Here is a 21842-nt window from a genome sequence, read left to right as displayed (position 1 = left end):
TCTTATAAAAGTCATACCAAATCATAAATCTAATCTACTCACAATACATTATGATTGAAATTAGTTCACAAATTTTATATGACTGACAAGGAATAGTTAATTTGAAAAACATAGAAATAAGATGAATGATGTGTGTTCACCCTCCTTACATTTGTAACTTATTAGAAAGCTATAATAATTTAAACAATCAAGATAGTGTTGATAGAGATACAAGCCAATAAAAATGGAATATAAAGTTTAAAAGCAGTCTTACGTTCATGTGAAGATTTTTATATATTATAAGCTGTAATTTTTAATGAACTGTGAAGTGATCAGATTATAGAACAAGACAACAAACTTAATTAAAGATTAACCCGGGGCTAAAGTTTGGATCTCACATCAAATAATCCCAAAGCATGAACATTTATATTTTATTTAGAATATCATTAAAATGCTAGTTAAAAGAGATAAATTCTTGAAAAAAAAACTAGGCTGTAGATTGTAATTTTCAAGTAAATTAATAGATACATGTTTTTCTTGTAAGTGAAAAGAATCTTAATTTTTTTTTCTTCTGTGCCACACCAGGCTGTTCTCAGGCCTACTCCTGGCTCTGTGGTAAGGGATCACTCCTGATGTTGTTCAGAGTTTGAACCAGGTCAGCCATATGCAAGGCCGTGGCTTCTTTGTGTGCTGTTCCATCTCTTTGACCCCAACCCTTTAAAATTTGATAAAGGATATTTGAATTAATTAAGTTTCATATCAATTCATAATTGTCAAGTAACAATTGCCCAAAAGACAAAATAAGAACCACTAAGATATAAAATAAATATTGAGGAAAAAATAACTATTGCACTGTGGCAAATTAAGGAAATGGGCAAAATGTGAGCAAAAAAGATATGAATATATTAAAAATTCTCAGTAATTTTTGTTAATGATAATTATAAATTAGAACTATTCTTTTGAACTACTTATATCTTGAAGATTAGCAAAGGCCCACAATTATTCACTACACTAGAAAATATGTGGTATAAAAAATGTATTTTATTTTATTACTTTTTTTTTGCATTTCTTTTTTTTTATTTTATAAGTTAGTTCACAATGTTTGATTACATTCAATATTCAAACACCGATCCCACCACCATTACACCTTCCCACCATCAAATTCTGAATGTTTTCATCCCAAGTTCCAATACCTGTCCCAAAACACAACCAAAATAATATATTTCATATTGTCTGTTATGAAGAACTGCTGAATATGCTTATAAAAAATTGTTCATATGGGAAACAGTGTGAAGATTGTTCCATTTTGGCAGGAGCCATTAAGACATTCTGTAGGATATCACTAACATGTTGTTAAACTTTGGGTGATGTGAGCTTTTGTATATTTATCTGAAAATATGTATATAAGCATATATATTTCCATCTATGATTTGTTGCCTACTATCTGAACCCCATCAAATGTGGTGTGATAATTATGGAAAATGGGTGGGAAGGTTTTATGATGTGTTGTGCAGCCGCAAAAGCAGCCGTGCAATCCAGGAATATGTTTACTCATATGTGAAGCTTGGCCCGTCTATATGGGGAGTGGCCTTGAGCATGGTGGCGGTTGGGTTACAGAGGTTTTTGGCTGCCAGAACTCGGTCCCATGAGGCAGGGAAGGCTCTCATCTGCCCCATTTTGGGTGCCCCATGTGAAACATGAAACAACTTGGCACAGAAACTGTTGGCAAAGTTATGGGGGCCTCATGTTATACTCCCTTTCGGGAGAAGCAGCCATGTGATCTGGACGATGACCGATAACGAGATGATCTGGAGCCAGCAGGAGGTGGCTTTTTGGCATAATCCCTGGACGGCTGGAGACTCTGGTTGCATTTCTTTTTTTTTTATTATTATTAGTGAAACAACATGAGATACAGTTGTAGATTTACAATTTTTTGTGCTTGGGTTTCTATTATACAATGATACCCATCCCTCCACCAGTGCCCATTTTCCACCACCATGGATAATATCCCTCCCACCCCCATCTTTCCCATCCCACCCTGCCTCTGTGGCAGGGCAATCCCTTGTGTTCTCTCTCTCCTTTTGGGTGTTGTGGTCTGCAAAAGAGGCTTTGAGTGGCAAACATGTTCAGTCTACAGTCTACTTTCAACATGCATCTCCCCTCCTGAGAGGATCCTCCAAACACCCAAAGAAAAAAAAGTATTTTATTAACTGATTTTTATTAACTGATTTTTTTTTTGTTACTGTTCTTGCTTTTTGGGTCACACCCAGCGATGCTCTGGGGTTACTCCTGGCTCTACACTCAGAAATTACTCCTGATGGTGCCCGGGAGACCATATGGAATGCTGGGAATTGAACCTAGGTTGGCTGCATATAAGGCAAAATGCCCTTCCTGCTGTGCTATCACTCCAGCTCCTAACTATGGTGTTTCAAACTATGGTACAATTCCTTAGGAAGTAATGACAATCTTTGCCAAAGTTAAATGTGTGTGTGTGTGTGTGTGTGTGTGTGTGTGTATATATATATATATAGAGAGAGAGAGAGAGAGAGAGAGACATAGCGACTTCAGTAGTAGGACTTTACACAATGTATAAGTTTATAAGAAAAATTATAAATGTATCTAGATATTCAATAATAAATGACTTTTTGAAAATATAATTTTAAGACAATAGATTTCTATTGTTGATGATGGATTAAATACATTATGCATATTCAAAAAGATATTTAATAAAATTAAACAATTATTATGCTAATTGGAAAACTACACTTGCTATAAATAATATGAATATAGATAGTATTCTGTCATTTGTGTAAAATAGCAAAAAGATTGTAATATATTTTTGAATCAAGATGCTTTTTTTCAAAGCATCTTGATTCAAAATATCACTTAATCACTTAATCACTTAACTTCCCGTTAGTCGTCGATTTGCTCGAGCGGGCGCCAGTAACGTCTCCATTTGTCCCTGTCGCGTGCTAGTGTAGCCCAATGGCATCTGTTCACTCCGGGAACATGAAGGGCCTCAAACCGATCGTTCATGATCTTCACGAAGAAGTCTGACCATCTGGTAGGTGGGCGGCCACGCGGTCTTTTGACATCCTGTGGAATCCAGTTGGTAACAGCTCTAGTCAGCGGTCGTCTTTAAATCTCATTAAGTGACCAGCCTATCTGATTTTCGACACCTTGGCAAATGAGACAGCGTCCCTGATTCTTGATCATCGACGGATGTCAGAACTCCGGATTCTTTCTCTCATTTGAGTGAAACGTGATATTCCAAGCATAGCTCTTTCTATTCTTCTTTGGGAGACCTGAATAGCTTTCTCATTTTGTTTGCGTAGGGCCCAGGTCTCTGAGGCATTTATTAATGCAGGAAGAACAGTGGAATCAAAGAGATGTGCCCGGAGCCAGAGGTTCTTCCTCCTCTTAGCTATTTCTTCGACGTTCTTGAAGGCGTTCCAAGCCGCTCTCTTTCTCCTGCGCAGCTCGGATGCCAGGTCATTTGTCATGTTGACTTCTCGACCTAGGTACACATAGCTGTTGCATTCGGAGATGGTCGTTCCATTGAGAGCGAATGGGGCGTCAGGAACGAGGCTGTTTCTCATAAACATTGTCTTCGTAAGATTCAGCTGTAGTCCTACCTTTCCACACTCACGGTCAAAGTCGGCCAGCATTTGTGCCACTTGGCTGATGTTTGGTGTTATTAAAACAATGTCATCAGCAAAGCGGAGGTGGTGTAGTTGCCGACCATCTATCTTCACTCCCATTCCTTCCCATTCTAGTCGTCGCATGATGTTCTGGAGGGTGGCACTGAAGAGTTTCGGTGAAATGGTATCATCCTGCCGCACCCCTCTCTTGACATCAACGATCACTTCTTTGTAGAATGGTGAGATCCTGGTAGTGAATCCGCAATACAGCTCACGGAGGATCCTGATGTATTGGGCTTGAATGCCCTGATTGGCTAGGGCTTCAATGACCGCTTCCGTCTCAACAGAATCAAAGGCCTTCTTTAAATCAATGAACGTTAAACAGAGCAGCATCTTGAACTCCCAAGAAACCTCAATGAGCTTGGTTATTGTGTGGATATGGTAGATGGTGCTGAATCCTTTGCGGAACCCTGCTTGCTCACATGGTTGTCCTTCATCTAGTGTTCTGCCAATCCTATTTAGGATGACTCGAGTGAACAACTTGTAGATGACAGACAATAGGCAGATCGGGCGATAGTTGCCAATGTCATGGATGTCTCCCTTCTTGAGCAGTAGTACGGTCTTGCTGGTTTTCCATTGGGACGGAACCTTGCATTCAGACAGGTAGCGAGTGATGAGCTGAGCCAGTGTATTGATGAGTACTGATGGCAGGTTCTTCAGGTGTTCAGGTCTGACCTTGTCTGGGCCGGGTGCTGTTTGTTTCTTTACCGACGAAATGGCGTGTTGGATTTCGGCTTTCCCTTCCGATTCAAAATATATATATTTATATGTATATTGAAAATATATATTTTTATAGCTTTATTTTTTACTAAGAAATAATGAAGCATGTTTTTTGTTTGTTTGATTTTGGGCCACACAAAGTGACACTCGGGAATACTGGAATACTCCTAATTCTGTACTCAGAAACTATTCTTGGACATGCTCAAGGGACCATATGTAATTCCTGGGATCAAATCCAGGTCAGTCATATGCAAGGCAAGTGTCCTACCCACTGGACTATCTCTCGGGCCCCTTAAAGCACTATTTTCTAAAGAAAAATGTAAATATTATTTAAAATGCTTCATCATTTAATCTTATGATTCCCAATTTACATACCATTCTTCTCTTTTCTTTCCACAGTCTTTATCCACTATGAGAGACTGTGGTTAAAAGACATGAGGGTAATCAACATTTCTTTTACTTTTTAAGATAGAGTTCAAAATAATTATTTTCAAACACTAGTAGTCCCTTCTTCTCATTTTAAATGTTGACAAAACATTTATTTTTAATTTTTTAAAAAACTAAACACTGTGATTTAGAAAGTTTTTCATAATATAGTTATTTTAGGCATTCAGTGTTCCAACAAGCAATCCCACCAACACCAGTGTCACCTTCCGTCCACCAGTGACTCCAGTTTTCAACCCCACCCAAATTCTGCCCCCTTAGCAGAAACATTTACTTTATATTGCTTGCTAGAGCAAAATGTTAAATGGAATTATTAGAAAATAAATTAATAAAAGTAAATTTGTGATAATTGTTATATCACCCAATGTTGATGCTAAAGTCATTGTTTGAGTAATTATTGACCAGTTTGAGCCTTCTGTATTATTATTTCCTCTTAGTCACCTTGATGGACTTCTATGCAACTTTGTCATCAAATTTGCTGTGTTCCTACTAGGCTGTTAGGACTGTGAAATTTGAAAGAGAGGTCAAGTGGCCACATATGTGGCAGTATGCTATAGGAGATGTGTAACTGGGCATTTTATGTGTCAGAGGAGGTCCAGTGTGCTAGATGCTGGGCCTATCCAGATGGGAAAGGAATATTCCTGCCCTCATTCCAAGAAGATCACAGAGTTTCAGCCTAGAGATGTATCTGCCTGGCATGATTTGGTGGTTTGGTGGCTCATTAAAGTTGAGCTGTGGACCTTGGCTGTTTCTATGTTAGAGGAGGTTGGGAATGGTGGCAAAAAATTTTAGTAAGATAATTTGTTGATTTCAATAAGCATTACTTATTTTTCTTCGTTAGCAGTAGTTTAAAAGAAATATTTAAAAATTTTAATTGTTCCTAATTTTGATCAAATAAATATACTTCTATTAAAAAAAGCAATTTTTATCCCACTTATATAGATAGTATCCTTTATAAATGTCCCTGTTATATTACTTATAGTTCTGAATGCATTGGTATTTCTTGCAAATAATAGACTACTTTTAAATTAATTTTTGAATATATGTTATCAAACTATGTTTAATCTGTTCAACTTTTCTTTATCAAGTGCTAGTTCTAGCCATTTGTAACCTCCTGCCATTTTATAAGGCTACTCTTTATGTTTCAATTAACTGAACACTTTTGAAATGTAGGAAAATGTTTTATTTTCTCATCTTCTCCAGCAACAAAAAAGAATTGAGTGTGAGGATCTATGGCAAAGATACACTTCAGGCTTTCATAAACAAATGTTTTAGTGTAGCTACCCAAGGATGAAATAAAAGATTGACTCAAACAAGAAAACAGAATGGGAATAGGTAATATACATATCACACATATTCTAAAAACTAAAGAGGTTGTTTTGAATTACCTTTCAAATGAAAAACCATCAAATTTGAATTCCCTGTTTATATTCATAGAGAAAGGTAAAAAATTTCCATACTACAGAGATGAATCATAGATCATTGTTATTATAAAGTTTTTCAAAGATAAACAGCAAACTATATATTATAAAATAGTAGCTATATAAACAGAAAGACTTTGTTAAGTCTAATATGATCTTCAAATACTAATTATGTTTCTATCCTAAGAATTCAAATCATTGTTTCAATAGTGAGCAGTTCAGCAACCTTTACTGAGATTTTTCTGTGTTCAAGTTCTGTTATAGGAAGTAAGGATATAGGGATGCAGCTGTCTTCAGATGTAAATTTGCAGTCTTTCATGATACTGATTTAAAAGATTGACCTTTTTTTCTATAAAGTCTATTGTTCAATTTGTAACTTTTTACAGTTATTTATAAAATTTAGGACTTTTGATAGAGTTATTTTTTTAACATTATTACCCATAGTGCTTTTACTGCACATTAAATTGATTAGTTATCACCCCCCATCCCCAAGTATTTTGTCATCACTAATTTAGTATTGTTAATTTCAAAGTCCAGCTATTCCTTGTTGCTATATGGAAAGTGATTAACTTTTATGTAATAAATTTTATATTATGCAACCATTCTAAACTTCCTTTAATTTTTTGGAGAGGACCTAGTGTGCTCAAGTCTTACTCCTAGCTCTGTGCTCACGTATCACTCCTGATGGAGCTCAGATGACTGAATGGAGGGCCATGGTTTTAACTGGGTTGGCCACATGCAAGAATTCTTCTATTTTTATAGTTAATCTGGTTTAGAATTTTTGAATTTTATTGATGTTTTCAGTAAACTATATTAATAAATCCATGATAAATTTCTTTATTTTGAAAGAAAGTCATAATGTCATAACTTAAATGACACTGTCACTGTCCTCCTATTTTTCATCGATTTGCTCGAGCGGGCCCAGTAACGTCTCCATTGTGAAAATTGTTACTGTGTTTGGCATATTGAACACGTCACGGGTAGCTTGCCAGGCTTTGCTGCGCAGGCGAGATACTCTCAGTAGCTTGCTGGGCTCTCTAAGAGGGGCGGAGAAATCGAACTCGGGTGGGCCATGTTGACCGCTTGCAAGGCAGATGCCCTACCTGCTGTGCTATTGCTCCAGCACATGTCATGAATTAAATAGTCATCCTAGATTTCTTTAGTTTTTACTTTGGGGCCACACATAGTAATGCTCATATGTTATTCCTCCCTCTGCCCTTAGAAATTACTTCTGGCAGTGTTTGGGGTCCAAATGAGATGCCAAGGATCAAACCTGGGTCAGCCACATGCAAGGCAAGTATGCGACCCACCATTCTATCTCTCCAGCTCCAGCCTAGTCTTTCTATCTACTGGTGTTAACCTGTTCTAGTTTTTCATCTATTTACTTATATTTATTTACTTTTGTTTTGTTTCGGGGCCTTATCTGATGGTACTCAGGGATTATACCTGACTCTGTACTCAGGGATCACTCCTGGCTATACGTGAGTAACCAGGTGAGGTATTGGGGATTGAACTATGTAAGCCACATGCAAGACAAACTCTTTATCTGTTGTACTATATATCTGGTCCTCATCTGCTTACTGTACTCTTTGCGTCTTCTGCTATATTTGTTATTAAACCCCATTTCTTATCCTTGTTTTTTATTCTTTCTTTTGTGCTCCACTTTTTTGTGTGCCTTTTGTGGTATTAATTGGGCATTTTGATATGCCTAGCTTTCTCCTCTTTCCTACTATACATATTATACTTTTATTTTATTATATTTCTGTGAGCTGGAGTGATAGCAGAGTGGTAGGGCTGGAGTGATAGCACAGCAGTAGGGTGTTTACCTTGCGTGCAGCCAGCCTGGAGGAGCCAGGTTCGATTCTTCCACCCCTCTCGGAGAGCCTGGCAACCTACCGAAAGTATATCGCCCGCACAACAAAGCCTGGCAGACTACCCGTGACACATTTGATATGACAAACACAGTAACAAGAAGTCTCAAAATGGAGACGTTACTGGGCCTGCTCAAATAAATCGATGAAGAACAGGAGGGCAGTATTTGTTTGTTGTGTTTCTGTATTGGGGAAACTTCAGTGATTCTTCCGTCTGAGGGTCCCCTATGCTTTGTGTCAACTGAGCAACTATTTCAATGCAAGGAGCCAAGGATTCTGTGCTGCCCAGGGTCTCAGGCGCTGGATGGAGATTACCTGGGCCACCTTGGCGGTGCTTGAAGGCCTCTGAAGTTGCACCTGGCAACTCTCATCTGGTTCTAAGGATTAAACCCAAATTGGGTACCAGCAAGGCATGCGCCCTCACTGCTGTACTATTTCCTGACCCCTATAATTAATTTTAAAACATTTAAGGAGTTGACCTAGCATTTGGCATTTCCAGCCAAGCTGGTACACCTTCAAACACTCAATACCACTTAATAAGTAGGGAAAATGCTTCAGAATAACAAAATATTCCTAATTATGCCCTCTTATTCCTTGTGTTATTGAAATCATTCATTATACCCACACATAAATTTATAAGCATCAAATTCATTGTTGCTCTTATTATCTTCAATAGATTGCTATTTTACATCAACTATGAGTTATTAAATAGTTTTTACCATATCTTCACATTCCTTCTCTAATGCTCCTTCCTTTCTTTATGTAGATTCAAGTTTTTGAAGAACTTCAAGCAGATATTACAAACAGTGTCTCTAGACAAATATTTACCACACTTTTCTTTGTTTATGATGAACTTTATTTCTCTTTCACTTCCGAGAATAATTTAACAGCAGACGGCATTCTGGGTTGATGTGATTTTCCATTCAGCACTTAAAATATTTCACTTCACTTTTCTTTCTTATATAAAATTCCCAAGAAGTACAATGTAGTTCTCATCGTTTTTTTGTCCATAAGTAAGCTGTTTGACACCTTCAGGCTTCCTCCCCACCCCCCATAGTTTTAATTACCCCAAATTTGAGCCCTCTGTATGTACTTCTGATTTTTAAGCATTTAAAAAAACTTATTTGAGCTTTCTGGATTTGTAACTCAGTATCTGACATTTGAGAGACAGATTGTTGTTGTGCCAAACATTTTTCCTGTTCCTTTCTTTCTTTTATGTCTTGGTATTTTCATAACACATTTCGTAGCTGCATAGGTAGTTATTGGATATTATGTTACATTTGTTCAGTTAATTTTTCTTTGTTTTCTTTTATTTTTGAAAGTTTCTATTATTTATTCTCAACATCAGATTTTTTTTCCTGAGTTGTGTTGATTTGAAAGGTTCTTTCCCTATTCCTTTCCCGCTTTGTGGATGTGGTGTTCAGAAGTCACACCTGATTGTAATGTTCAGACATTTTGTTCCTATGTACTCGGGCTGCATGATATTTGGGCGCAGATAATTCTGCCACTAATACCAGGGTTCATACTCAGCAATGTGGGCAATGCTGGAGTAAAAGTCACAGCTTAGTGAATGTAAGGAAAATGTTCTGTCACTTTAGCATTCGCCTGAGCTCTAAAAGGTTCTATTAAAATATTTCTGCTGTAGTTCTTTTCCTTTTGATCATAGCTTAGAATTTCCATCTCTTTTCTCACATTAAACATCTTTTTAGGCAAGTTGTCTACTTTTCTATGATAGTCCTTGGCATATTAATCTTATTTATTTTAAACTTTAGTTCAATAATCTAACATACCTATCATATTTGAAAATTATTCAACACTTGTTGACTATCCTGTGTGAGTTTGTACGTGTGTGTGTGTGCGCACATATGCGTGTAAAAGGCCATCCAGGCTGTACTGGGTAAAGGAATTCTGATTAAGGGTTCTGGGTAAAGGAATTCTGATTAAGGGTTCAAGGTTTACCACCTTAGGGACATCCGGTGATGGAGTGTTTCTTATGATTCTATGGAAAATGTCTAAATCTTTGAGTGAATATATGTCATTGAACTGTGAACTTAACAAGGGCCTTGTGAATCCCCTTTAATTTTCTACCTTTGAAATGTGATAAATTTATCTCCTTTCTCTCTGACGTTTTAGACTCTGATACAACTCCACTACATTAGACTGATAAAAATAGTTTCTTTGAGGGCAATCCCTGTTATAAAGAAAACTTTCTGGCTTATTTCAGATGGTAATAATTTTTCCTTTCTGGGCACCTGACATAAGGAAATATTTTTTTTCTCTGATTTTCACTCTGAAACCTGGAAGATTGTTCGGAGGTAAAAATTCACATAATTTGGATGGTTCACCAAAGATTAAGGGTTTTTCGTTTTTCACTTTTTTTTCTCACACTCAGTAATACTCAGGGATTACTCCTGACTCAGGAATTATTCCTAGCAGTGCTTGGAATGGTGGGGATTGAAACTGGGTCCATTGTGTGCAAGGCAAACACCATTTCCTACTGTGCTATTGCCCTGACCCCAAGATTAACTTTTTCACTGTCACTGTCACTTTCCTCCCATTGTTCATCGATTTGCTCTAGCGGGCCCAGTAATGTCTGCATTGTGAGACTTGTCACTGTGTTTGGCATATTGAATATTTCACGGGTAGCTTGCCAAAAATTTTTCATAGTTGTAGTTTTCATCCAGGGACCCTCCAAAGTCTCAGTCATGGTTTCTACCCCAGTAAAATCTCCCACGGAATTTTCTGATTCTGTAGGTTATAGTTCTCTGGATCCACTTCTGTTTCTTCAATTTTACTGCCAGCAGTTTTAAGCTCCATAACCTCACCTCATGGATGGATCTCAGAAGAGTTGTTGTGTTTCAGTTAAGCAACTTACATGCCAGAATGAAAACCCAGATTTATTTTACTCCTTATATTTAATCATTACTGAATTTCTCTTTTATACCCATATTCAAAACTACATAGAGAGGATTTTTATGGTACTTAGGGAATGAGTTTCTATTGCATTCTGTAGTCAAGTAAACTTCTATCCCATAGGAATAATCCAGGGCTCATCTTAAATGGAAACACAGACTGCTTCATCAACAATTATAAAAGTTGCATTTTAAGTTTTAACCACACTTTTGTTGGTGGGGGAGAAGTTGGGTTGGATTTTAGAACCATATTGACCATATTGGTGGTGCTTAAGGCTTACTTCTTATTCTGTGCTTGAGGACACTTCTGACTTTGCTCTGGAGACCTTACATGGTGCTGGGGAGTGAACTAGAATCAGCCAATCAGCCCCAGCAGCTTTTTTTTTTAAGTAAGGAATCACTAATTTTAATTTTTAAACAGAAGTTGTTAACAAAATAATTATGGTATATCTACTATACTGTTCTGAGTGCTGGGGATAAAATAGTGAACTAAAGAGGCAACATCTTGCTCTCAAGGGACTGGCATCCAGTGTTGCAAACAAATATGACCTATAATAGGTGGTGAGACCCCAGCATCTTTATAGCTACACTGTCTCATTGACACTGGACCATTGGTTTAAAAGATTTAGGAAAGTGCTAGGGAACAAAAGAGGGACTCCTTCTTTTGTTAGAACCAGTTTTATTATTTTCTTTTCCAATTATTGTTGCCCCTATATAAAGACAAGTAATTTGAGATAAAGCTGAGGATTCTGTTTTAGAACCAAAGGGATACATGCACAAATCTTTTTTTTTTTTTTTGCGGGGGGCGGGGTCACATTCAGCGATGCACAGTGGTTACTCCTGGCTTTGCACTCAGGAATGACTTTGCACTCAGGTGGTCTCAGGGGACCATATGGGATGCTGGTGATCGAACCCAGACTGGCTGTGTACAAGGCAAATGCCTTACCTGCTGTGCTCCAGACCCACATGTGCAAATCTTTGATTAAAGTTTTACTGTACAAGAATGGTAACCTTTATGGAACCTAGACAAAATGTTTTGATTTCAAACCTCTTCCTTCCTGGATCTTACAATTAAGACACACTATGTCTAGTATTTACAGGAGGCATTTTCTTTATTATATCTTACTCAATTGAACATTGTTAATTTGTAATTAATGTTCATATAAGATTTTCAGTTACTATTGTGTTCTAAATGTAACTTTTCTGGTGTATTTTTCCTTTGAATTTGTGGCTGTACCTGGATATTCTCCAGAGCAACTAATGGCTTAAGATTAGCATTCACTTTCCTGGTGGTACTTGGGAGACTATCAGTGCTGAGAATCAAACCTAGGTCTACAGCATGAGAAGCAAATATTCCAGCCCTCTGAGAACTCTTTCTGAACTTTTGTGATATCGAATCGTCAATGTTTAGTTAAATTATATCTTATGTAGTCTCTAAAAATATTTTAATTTTTATTTCAATTATTTTTATTACTTACCATTTTATTGAGGTAATAGAATTCACAAAGTTCTTAATTAAATTTTTCATGCAGTCATCATTCCTATACCATACCCATCATTATAGATAGACCCCACTTCCTTCTGCCAGTGCCCCAGAACCCCTTACAAGTCCCAACCCTCCAGGTAAGCACAGTTCTATAGTCTTTATTTTTAATTGGAAACATTATCTGTTATAAAATTAATTTTTATGCATATGTTATATTTTCCATCCAGATTTCTTTAATTAGACACATCAAATTGTTGCTTTCTTATTTACTATCTAGAAAAATTACTTCACCTTTATTAATCTTGCTTTTATCTTCAGTAGTATAGAGATTAGAAGGCCTTTCTTATCTAAGAAATGATTACTAGATCCAGGATGTAGCTCGACCATTGGATGCCTGCCCTACATGTATGAAACATTGGGTTCTATCACTGTGAAGTGGAAAGGGGTGAAGTAGATACCAAATTTAAGACTTTGTTTTATGGTCATAAAAAATGAATGGTCATAAAAAATGGTCTCAGAAATTTGGAGCATTTGATTCCATTTTCTTTACTTTTAAGTACTCTAAGTTATGTTTTCGAACAAGAACATATGGCGTCTCTGATAACAGTGGTTGAAGTTAAGATCCCCTGGGATCTAACAGTAATTGATCCCATTGTGCCAGATAATGTCAAATTGTGTTTGTAGCTTACTCATCTAAAATTGTCCCTCAAATAATGTTGACATTTGTGAAGATTTCCAGGCTTAGAGCCAGAAAGCTTTTTTTTTCACCTAATACTGCCCCCACCCCCTTAAAGACCTTAAAATGTCTACACATAAACATTTCAAGAATATAACAAAATGGAAACATTAATTCTTCAAATGTTTTGGATTTTTCCAAATCAAGAATTAGGAAAAACATAAGAGAGATAAAATCATGGAATGTGGTGTCTTATTTTGTACTTAAAGTGGAAAGGAAGAAGACATAGATAAAAATACTGTGGAAACAATATTATATTGTATTAGTTTCATAGTTATATCCATAAAAATCATAGAATTGTCAAAGAAAATTACATAGACAATAAGTAAACATCTGTGGTGTAAAAATTATAAATATCATTGAAAAATTAGAGATATCACAGTATCATACTCACTGAACATATATGATCACCAATATCTGCTTTCTTTCCTTCTTTTAATGCAAAAATGAAACTTCTTGGTCTTTTCCTTTCTGGCTTTATTTGGGTGGAGGGAGGGTTGGACTACACCATCTGGTGCTCTGGTGCTTCTGGTGGTGTTTGGAGAATATCCGAGATATTGGGAACTGAATCTGAACCGGCTATATGCAAGACTGCATACTACTTGCTGTACTAGTCCTGTGACTCATTGATGACATTTACCATGATTCCATGACACCCTGCAGACATTTCTATTAACATAATCAATTTTTTCAGGATTCCAATGGTACTTGGAGTATATTATAGAATATGATGATTCTATAAAATGAAAAAAACACATTGGGTAGCCAAAAAAAGTAAATATTTGTACTGTTACATCCTGAAAATGTTGGTCATATAAAGGTTGATATGATATACCTAGATGTTTATGAGTGTTTTTTTTTTGTGTGTGTGTGTGTGTGTGTATCTGTGTGTGTGTGAGAGAGAGAGAAAGAGAGAGAGAGATAGGGAGAGAGAAATACAGTAACAAAGAGAGAGAAATGGGGGGGGAGAGAAAGCATATGTATGTGTGTATCTTCAATTTCCATCTATAAATTTCATAGTCTCCTAAGCTCAATATTCTTCCTTATACTTCAGAAAATTATTTGAATTTTGCTCATAGACTACTTTGATTTAACATTAAATTCTAGCATTAATGAATTCAAATTATACTTTTTCAGGGTACCTTATAGATGGTTGTTTAATGGGTTCAAATTATACTTCTTCAGGGCACCTTATAGCTGGTTGTTCAAAATAAGCTAGGTAAGTTAGGCCGAGCATAGTTTTGATCAATTAAATGATCCTTTCAACTTATACCAGGTATAATAATTATACTATCCTTTCAAGGGTCAGCAATATGAATTGCTGACCAATATTTTGGACATCTGACTGACTCATAAGTTTCATTTAAACTGTGTTTACATGGTCTCAGATATTGTCTTTGTATTTTACTTTTGCTTTTCCAGGTGTTTGGTAAAGTGTTTCTTATGTTTTATTAGACATTTGAAAAAGTTTTATTTTTATTCTTAGAAAATCAATATATGCTTTATGCAAATGAAAGTCTATATAAATATACCTTCAAATGAAACACATCCAGTTATGTACCAATTTTCATTTGAATATCAACACATGTGTTTTAATTTCATCCATCATGAATCTATTCTCTCTCATTTACCTTGTTTTATCTGCTGCAAGCTAGTTATAAATCATATAAATTAAATGTTTTACCTCCAGAAATATACAATGAAAGTAAATTACTCTCTGTATTATTATTTGCAGAGTATCCTATGTATTTATTCCTTACATGTCCTTGTTGGATTCATTGAGTCACATTGAAATTACCTCTATTTTCTCAGATATGAAGACTTTATTAATGGAAAAAATTATTTCTCTAAGTTTTTATTTGTTGCTCTCTTTTTTAAAATTCATTTGTAGGTTTGACCATGTTTCATAGCACCAAAGCAACTTAATAGGGCCTATGAAATTGAATCCTTCCCTAGATAGATTCTTCAAGCTCACTTCACTATTCAGAGCTCAATTCATATGATACTTTGCTACTTATTCTTTCCCAAGATTAGGTAGTGTTAGAGTAAAAATAGTGCACAATTCTCAATTCTTCTCTTTAAAACTTGGTGGTATTGGAGGAGAAGAGGGAGAGAAATGAGAGGCACCCCATCAACTTGTTTAGTGAGTTCTTTGGGCATACTATTTCTGGATTCTCTCAGGAAAAAATTTGCCTCACTGGAAAATACCAATCCCATTGTTCCGTGGAAATTTTTATATAAGTGTACATTTATAAATGTAAAATTTATCATGCTAATATATAAAATATTTAATTTGGAAAGTCAGATAAGAATACTGTATGACAATTATCTGGAAAATAGAGAATGATTTTATTTTCTAGAAAAGACATACTAAAGATCATTTTTTTCTTGCAAATAAGTGTTCTGGCATGGGCAATATATATACATGAGCGCACGCACTTGTGCGCTTGCATGCGCATGTGTGTATGTGTGTGTGTGTGTGTGTGTGTGTGTGTGTGTTTGTTTTGTTTCATGGTGCTCAGGGCTTAATCCTGGCTCTGTCCTCAGAAACCAATCAGGCAGTGCTCAGGAGACCATATGTCTTAACAGAGTCTGAACCCTGGTGAGCCGCGTGCAAGGCAACAGTCTGATGCACTGTACTAGTTCCATGAGCACTTTATTGATTTATAATTTGATATTCCCAAGCTCTGAGCTTGAGTTTTTGTATTATCTTTGTTACGTCTCTGAGAGGTCTGCAACCAGATATAGAGGAAGGGAATTTATTTAACAATAGATGTCCAATGACATTGTAGCAATTCTACAGTGAATTCAGTTCTAACATTAACCCCTCTAGGTTTTCTTGACCTAAGAGCTTAGTGAAAAAGGAAAAAGAGACAGGATAGTTTTATATAAAATCAGTTTCTCATTTTTCTATAAAGAACAAAAGGAGCAAAGCATAGTAAGAACGTGTACAGATCAACAAAATATAATCTTTGTCTCTATGTTATTCTACCACTTTCCTCTCAAAACATGACTGCTTTATTTTATAATTAATCTAGTTTCTTTTTGAAACGAGTTTCTTTTTCACCTGATATACAGTCTATTTGGAAATTGGGAGCAAGGCTATGCAAAGGGAACAGAAATAAAGTGCAGGAGACAAATTTACTTCCTCCCCAATCCGAAACTCAGGGTTCCATTATGATGCTGCTTTATGTTTTTTTTTGTTTGTTTGTTTTGTTTTCCTTTTTTTTCTTGGTAGTTTTTAGATATTGTGCTCACTACGTAAGATAATGCATCCTTTTAAATCCCTAATTGCAAAAGTAAATCAAGGCATTGAACTGGGAAATCTGATGTGTAAATAGCATAAAGAGGGAAATTTAAGGACATCATTTTGTCATTTTGACAAGACAATCTACTTCTTACTGTAATCAGAATAGTTGAACACCCAGCCTCAATATTTTCACCTACCATATTTCCATTTCACCACACAGAATTTTTTGTATAGTGGCCAGGGATTATAAACATGTTAATGCCTGTAACAAAGAAGGTAAAGTAGGTAAAGGGGCATGTATTATTGAAAATTTAGTCTTCCTAGAATAAAACAAGGAAAATGTTTTATCACAGTGTCTTAGTTTTAACTTCTTAAATGAAACACCAAAACATAGACAAAAATGTTAAAATAGACAAACTATACTACATTGAACTAAAAGGCTTCTGAAGAACAAAAGGGACAAAATGAGACCGTAATCAAGGAAGGGAATTGGGAAATTTAAACTATAATATCAAAGGCAAACTATAGCACTGTAGCACTGTTTTCCCATCGTTCATCAATTTACTCGAGTGGGCACCAGTAACGTCTCACAGCAAATTGTGAGACTTGTTACTATTTTTGGCATATTGAATACATCACAGGGAGCTTGCCAGGCTCTGCCATGCTGGTGGGATACTCTCAGTAATTTTCTGGGCTCTCCAAGAGGATCAGAGGAATCAAACCTGGGTCGGCCCAGATTGGCTGCGTGCAAGGCAAATGCTGTACCCGCTGTGCTATCATTTGTGCTATAGGGCAAACTATAGGGAGAAAAAAATAATAATGTATCTAAAGGCAGAGAATGAAGAAAAGTAATTTAATGGATAAGAAAAAGTTGAGATGTTAAAAAATAATTTTTACATTGATATAATAAAGTGGATAGATCCAAACCTCATATGTAGTATAAATCTCAGAGTTTTCTCCAATTTCCTTTTCAATTTCTTTGTCATAACTACATTTTTCTTCAGTTAATTCAAAGACTTAAAAGAAGCTAATGCTGCCAATGAAGCATTTCTAGGTATTTTATAAAGGATGAGAGAAAACTTTAACTTTCATTAATTTTTCAATCTCAGCACTTTTATATGTAAGTAGGAGTAACTAAACTCACCACCAAAATTCCAGTCACCAAAATTTCGGTTCAATGTTCTCATCTATACATTTTTACCCAAGGGTAACAAAAAAGTCTTCTAGAAGTATAGGGGTGGTTAGTTTTGTTATTCTCTTTTAGTTTGTCTTTAAAAATGAGGATATTTGGTGGGGAAGAACAGAGTTACCGTACAGCAGGTAGGGCATTTGCCTTGCACACATCCGACCAGGGTTCAATCTCCAGCATCCCATGTGGTTTCCAGGAGTAAACCCTCAGCATTGCTGGGTGTGAACCAAAAATGAAACAAAGAGGTGAAAAAATTCCAACTATCATCAACAAGTGATGAAAAGCAAAATGGTTTCTTGCTAGATGATGGCTCAACACTCAAGAATTTTTTAGAAAAGATATTGTTTAAGCCATTTTTTAAAAAATTACCATTCTTGGGCTGGAGAGATGCACAGCGGGTAGGGTGTTTGTCTTGCACGCGGCCGACCCGGGTTCAATTCCCAGCATCCTATGGTCCCCTGAGTACAGCCAGGAGTAACTCCTGAGTGCAGAGCCAGGAGTAACCCCTTGCATCACCAGATGTGACCCCCTTCTAAAAAAAAGGAAAAAAATTATCATTCCTTAAGGTAGTCATGCTCTGAATATTATTTTAATATTGACATTTGTTAAATTACACTGGTGTTGATATTAAAATCTCATTATACATGTCTACTATATAAAATGTGAGATATATGCTTGTTAAAACATCACATTTTCCTAAAGTGCCAATTTATTTAAATGAGTCACCTTAATTTTTTAACAGTTGTTTAGAATAGTTTTGTTGATTTTTTTAAACACTTGTTACGTTAGTGAGGTTTGTTTGAAACATAATATAGCTAAATTATGCTTTTAGGAAAGTAATAATGACTCATAAACAGATCAGTAAGTTTCTTATTTTGCATCGGTTTTGTCATCCAAGTGATTTAACATGCTTTCGTTTCTGTGAAATGGGTATGTTGATGCTATTTCCTTCTGTGTTACACTATTTAATCAACGGTTACATGCTTTTGCATAATGTGTGGTCATATATAAATAGGTTAATAATGTGCATTTTCAAGGTACTTTAATAAAGTACATGGGAAACTAATTAAAAAGGAATATAATTTGTGCTTTTGGGAGGAAAAGTGTGATCCAAGTGTAAATTAGGGAGGGAAGTGGCAGTTAAATCTATACAACATATCTATCACCACCCATTTGAGGCTTAACTCTAATTACAGATTGGATATGTGAACAGACAGCATCTGGGAGACTTCCACTCATCTCAGAAGGCCCTTCTTCACATCTATAAAGAAGTCTATTCATTTAATATCCAAGTTTATTAATAAGGCATTTTCTGCCTAGAACAAAAGGTTAGAGGGAACAGACCTCTTTCATAGTCACCGCATTGGCAGCATTTATTGTTCTCTTTTATTGACAATATCTCCCCCAACAAGTGTCATGCGAAGAGGGTTTTATTATTCATTCAGACCTTTAGAGGGAGGAAAACACTTTTGGAAATTAATAATTCTCTCAGCAAAGAGCATTTACCTGATGGAAGAGGAAATTTTTGTTGACAGATTTGTGCTTGTCTTCAAACCTTTCACCATCTGAATAACCCCTGAGGTTAAATAGCTGGTAGACATCTGTAGGCAGAAGTAAGAGAAATGAGATCATCAAGGAACAGTATCGTGCTTACAACATGTGGCGAAATGAGTGGCTCTTCACCATCTGTTATTTGTGTGTGTATTTTATTATGTAAATGTTCGTACACACTGCATTCTAAACAAAGGAACATTATTTCCACTTTGTGGGTGCTGCCAAGCTTGCGTATGTGTCCTGGAAAAAGAAAGTGGCAGACAGAAAACTCAGGGTTCATCTAGAACTTGTGTCCCCACTCCTTTCACCAAGAGGGTGAGAGACTCTAAGTAGGTTTGATTCCTTTTCTACATCCTGTTCACAAATACAAAGCCCGGCTGTGAATGGAAAACAATGTCTTAAATTCTACAGTTATGGTCTAAAGCTTCTTTTGCTGGGGTTCACAGGAAAAGATACGAGGAGCTAGGATGCCCTGGGATCCTTCCAATGTACACTAGGGATAAATTCCAGTTAGAAAATGCATTTGGACGGAGAAAACAGGCTCTATTCAATTTTCTTTCATCTGCTTAATTCCTGGCACATATCACTGGGTCATGGGAAGGTTCTGGTGAGCTGCTGTCATTGTCTCCCCCAAAACAAGAGGGGTGTGTGTATGTGCATGTTTGGGAGGAATGAAAGTGAGGAGATTTGGGCGACACATATTCTGGTTTAAATTTTCATAAAATTACCAATTTAAATTGAAATGTAATTATCCTAACTGGCATCTTTTTGGCAGCAGCTTAAAAAAAAAATCCCTCAGCTTTACTGTACCAAGCAAAAGCCCAGAGGAGTCCTGACACTGGCCTTTAATCAAAAGCTGAAAAGACACAAAAGCTTTTAGATAATCTATGCCAAGCTATCTTGGACAGCACGGAATTGCCTGGAGCACCCTTCTGGTGGCATTTAAAACACCTGGTGCCCTTAGAAAAAAAATGCATCTGTGTCTGCAATTTCTCCTTCTGTAATTCCCTTAAATCTCTCTATCTCAGCCCATCCTCCTATCTTTATAAGTAGGAAGGCTGCAGCCATAGTAAAATAAAAGCAATTTATTTACCAAGAGAATGGGACTTGTCATTGGTTATGCCTAGAGGTGACAGACTCAGGTGCCCATCTGATGTGCACAAACACTTCCTCACTGTTTATTTCATGTGGTTTAATATAATTAAACTATCATTGTGCTCATTGATTCAGCTAAAATTTTAATTTGATAATTGGGGAAAAGGTGTGTATTTAAAATGGAGGCAATTAATTGACACTTTAAATGCATTTGAACAGAAATAATTTAAGTTGCATCGTACTTGGAGGTGACTTATACTGTTGTGTTTGTGCAATTTGATTTAGCTGCTATCATTAATGGGTGGAGGTAAATAATGTTACTCGGTGTAAGGTATTTCGATAGGGGCGATCTAATTTTGCAATTTGGAAATATTTTCGCTGCCACAAGCAATTCCACACACTTTGTAGTCATTGGTTTTTCTAAAGTATCCTCTAGCAATGGTCAACAATCTAATCATTCATAACTAACCTCACAGAGATACAGTGCAATTATGCAGTTTTTCACACAATTTTATCAATAGACTGATTCTCATTCTGACAAAGATCTTGCACAAAGAAATAATAATTTAAAAAAAACCCACGAGTTTTCAATTTATAACACATCTCTCTCCCATGATTTGAATGAAAGGGGAAAAAAGTAAGTAGTTCTTAATTTTCTCCAGTGCTAGTTTTACATTAATTTGTTCCATGGGAATTTATATATTTTTGTAGACTTACTGAAACTTAAGAACCATATTTATAGATAAAGCTTTGTGTGTCTGTGAATATTAATTATCTCCCATCTGGAAATGAATATGCTTTTCTGTTTTTAAAAAATTGAAGAACAAATACTATTTTGTTTTAGTAATTTAAAATATCATTAACTTTATGGAATCTGTTTACTCAACGTCTGAATTAAATATTTTAGATCAAAACAAGCCAATTCAATTACAAAAAATGTAAACTATCACAATTATAGCTGTAGTAAATAAATGTTACTTAATTAGAATTATTAGTTGTTCTACATATATTCCCTGAGAGGACTTTTTCTTAATATAAAAAATTGGACCAATCACTCTACATTTTATATGAAAGCTTATGCTCTTGCTTCAATCTACTATTCAATATTTTAATATTCAATGTAACTATGGATAAACACAGAAACTTTTGGCAAGCCATTTTGGTTAAACAGCTATACTCTTTTTTTTTTTTTATTAAAGCTGGAACCTCATTAAAATAGATTCTTTAATGATTTGTAAACTCCAATTTCAAATTAAGGCTGGATGTAATAGTAAAAAATATTTTCATACTCATGTGGTTTTGGGGGCATTTAAAAGTTACTGAACTTAAATGCTCGGAGCAGAAAAAGTCAAGAAGCAAAGAAAACAAAAACAGAACATGCATACACATATATCATACAAGATTATATATGTATGGTGACTCCAAAACAAACCTATGTAATGTGTCTTTTTTTTATAATGGCTTCAGATAAAATGCATAATTTA

This window comes from Sorex fumeus, unplaced genomic scaffold, assembly GCF_029834395.1.
Source record: "Sorex fumeus unplaced genomic scaffold, SorFum_2.1 ptg000115l, whole genome shotgun sequence".
NCBI classification, from domain to species: domain Eukaryota; kingdom Metazoa; phylum Chordata; class Mammalia; order Eulipotyphla; family Soricidae; genus Sorex; species Sorex fumeus.
The sequence above is the reverse complement of the archived record's forward strand: the minus strand, read 5'-3'. Positions refer to the sequence as shown.